This window comes from Adiantum capillus-veneris, chromosome 4 (assembly GCF_014529385.1).
Source record: "Adiantum capillus-veneris isolate H3 chromosome 4, ASM1452938v2, whole genome shotgun sequence".
Classification (NCBI taxonomy): domain Eukaryota; kingdom Viridiplantae; phylum Streptophyta; class Polypodiopsida; order Polypodiales; family Pteridaceae; genus Adiantum; species Adiantum capillus-veneris.
This window is the reverse complement of record NC_140934.1, coordinates 45,170,875-45,174,384: the sequence shown is the minus strand read 5'-3', so window position 1 is coordinate 45,174,384 and position 3,510 is coordinate 45,170,875. Positions and strand designations below refer to the sequence as shown.

The 3,510-nt window shown below is 44.2% G+C and overlaps 1 pseudogene; it reads left to right on the top strand.

Annotated features, from left to right (window-relative positions):
* Positions 1 to 1,170: 1,170 nt before the first annotated feature.
* Positions 1,171 to 3,304, top strand: LOC147459074 (7-deoxyloganetin glucosyltransferase-like; annotated as a pseudogene).
* Positions 3,305 to 3,510: the final 206 nt, after the last annotated feature.

The window sequence follows — 3,510 nt, the reverse complement described above, 5'->3', positions numbered from 1 at the left end:
TGCTTGCGGGAGGTGTAGTGGGATACAAACGCTGCGTCCGAAGTAGAGGGGTTGCCATTGGTTTGGAGACAGGGCTTGCCCCGGGAGGGGGGCTTCCAGCTATCTCTTCTCTCTCCGTCGGAGCTTGGGGGTGTAGATCTAGCATATTTTTTGCATTCGGGGGAGACCTTGGTTCCCGCTTCCCCTTGGGAAGATAATGAAGGTTGGAGATGGTTGCGGTTGCATCACGACAAGGAGCGGGCGGCCTTGTGGGTGGAAGGTGGTTGTTTCTTGGTGGCAACGTCGTGTTGTGTTTTTTGGGTGAAGTGTGTCTTGGTGCATCAGCTCGTTCGTTGGCAATTGCTTAAGATCTCCTATGAAGGTGCTTGGGTCACCTTGAGAGCATGTGGCTGATGTTCTATATGCTTGGTTCGTGGTGATTTCGTCTTCATGTTTTCGATGGTGATGGAAAGCCTGGGCTCCCCCCATATGGGGCTCTTGGTTTATGGTCTGGGTATGTCTATAGATACTCTCTTAGGATTTTTAATTACGGTGTCTTTGAAATTGGAAGAAGAGGTAGGACTTTATAATCGACTAGGATAAAACCCCCAACTTTAGGACAGTAAAGATGAACATTGTGGATCACACACGTGGGTGGCTCGTTTCATGCGTTGAGGGGCACAATCGATAGCTCTGAGCTATGGCATGCTCCAAAAAAGGGTGGCACTCTCCGGTGAAGGATATAGGAAATGCAAGTCAGCTTTTGGAAATGCCATGCAACAAAATACTATGGGCATTGCAAGACGAACCCCAACGGATATTCATGACATCTCTCCAACGAGGGTCGATCTCCAATCCAAGCTTCGTCTGTCCTTTTAGTAAGACCTCGTCAGGCAGTGAACAGGGGGGTGTTCTTTTATTGGGGCATGGGCAGTGCTGGAAAAGAACCTTTTTTCCAAAAACTTGGCAAACCTACATATTTGAAACCATAGAGGTAAATTGACAAAATTTGAAGGGTTTTACACCAAATTACACTTTTTTTTTTCAAAATTTTGTAGGTTTTCTCACCTTCAAATATATAATATAGAGGTAAATTTCAAAATTTGTAGGTGGGATTACACTAAACCTAGGTTTTTTTCGAGCACTGCCCGGCCCCGGGGTTTTATAAACCCAAGGGTTAGATCGGGTTTTATAAACCCTAGGGTTAGATCAGGTTTTAGCAACATAGTCTCAGGTCCCGTTAGCTGAAAATGTCAGGCCATCATCGTCATCATGGGAGCTCCCCTGCGTCTTCCACTTCCACTTCCAAGCCTCACGCGCTGGTGCTCCCATTCCCTTTGCAAGGCCATATCACGCCCTTGATACAGCTCTCCAAGCTGTTGGCGGCTCGCGGCTTCGACATCACCTTCGTCACCACCCACTTCAATGTGGCCAAAATGCTAAAGGCCAAGCAAGCAGGCCTCACTCACCTCCACATGGGTATCCGGCTGCAAGGCATCCCTGACGGCCTCCCCCCCTTTCATCCGCGCGATTCCTCAGGCGATATCGAAGCCTTTATGGTATCTTTGCTTGCTCTGCATGCTCCCTTCCATGAGCTTGTGAGGCAGATGGTGCAAGAACAGGGCCTTCACATCACCTGCATCATCTCCGACTCCTTCCTGCTGTGGAGCCAGGATGTGGCCAACAAATGGCGTATCCCACGCGTCTCCTTCTGGCCGCAATCACTCACCGCCTTCGCCTGCAGCCTCAGCCTTCCCGAAATCAAGGCAGCGTATCCCAATCTTGACCCTTTCAACCATGAAGGTGGTTTACCTACATGCACACATACACATATATGTATTGCATGTACATAAGGCAGATGTTGAATTCATGTCCACAACATACCCACATGATGTATATATATGATGCACACGTACACATACATGTTATGCATGTACATAAGGCAGATCTTGATTTCATGCTCACAACATACCCACATGATATATATATATATATATATATATATATATATATATATATATATATATATATATATATATATATATATATATATATATATATATATGAATGATGCACATGCACATTCACCACATACATACATCTGGTAAATCCCAAGACATACTCATGCACATGCATCATGTTTGTATGTATGCAAATGGATGGATCACTTTCCGATTTCCGTTTGTTTTCAGTCTACAGGAATGAAACTTTCAGAGTGCAAAGTTGTATCCCTGGCATATCAGACATTGAAGTATGTAAGCTTCCCTTTTTCGCTCTAGGCGGTGACCTGGGTGCCAATTGGCTGCGCCACTATCTTCAAGTGCAAATGGATCGTGTGCACCAGCCCCTTTGCATAATTGGCCACACCTTTCTTGATTTGGAACAAGAGGTTCTCACACAACTCAAGGCACCCCTTGTCTCCAAGCCAATCTTCACTTTGGGCCCGCTCCTACCGTCCACCTTTTTGGGCGGACAAGACGGCAACTATGACAACGGGACTGGATCTAGCTTGTACGATGAGGACGAGGAGTGTTTACAATGGCTTGATGGCCAACCCCCACGTTCAGTCCTCTATATCTCTCTAGGGAGTTTTGCTCTCCTTGACAAAAGAGATGTACTTGAGATAGCAATGGGTCTAGAGGCTTCCAATGTGCCATTTTTGTGGGTGATTCGATCACTTACTTTTGAACTAAACTTAGCCTTACAAAAAGCACGAGGCAAGATCATACAATGGGCCACCTCAATTAAGGGTTCTTTCACATGAGGCGGTGGGTGGCTTTTTCACTCATTGTGGATGGAACTCTACCGTAGAGAGTTTGAGCTTGGGAGTTCCAGTAATAGGATGGCCACAAATGATGGATCAAAACCTGAATTGTTGGTTTCAAGTAGAGAAGTTGAAGGTGGGGTTGCAACTAGAATTAGATACGTCGGGAAAAATTGACCATGTGGGTGTGGTAAAAGCTATTCGCACTATTATGCAAGAGAAAGATGGCCATCATATGCAGTTGCAAGCCTCCAAGTTTGCATCTTTAGCACAACATGCATTTAAAACTTTCCTTGCTTTTAACTTGGACTCCCTTGTTCAAACAATTCTTACTCCCTAGCCAATTGCCAAGGCCATATCAAGTGAAACAATTCTTCCTCCCTAGTCAATCTTCAAGGCTATATCAAACGGGGATATAAAACTTTTGCTAGTAACAGTGGGTGTTCTAAATGTAGCGTAGTTGAATGCCATGAGGTGAGGAATCTAGTACTTACCACAATTTCTTAAGATGAAGATTGATGTATTTTTCATGTTGAAGAGTAATCCTTGTTTCAAAGTTGATTCAAGAACATATTTAATATACCACCTCCCCAATTTTCATATATAATAAACCCTTGTATTATCAGTGCCAACCTTTGCATTCCTTGCTTCTTCTTTGAACAGGTGAATTGGTTATGGAAATGTTCACCTAATAAGTCGTCATTATTTTATTTATTCCTTAACGTGTATTTCTAGAGCAATTTTTCTTGCTCAACTCTTTTTATGAT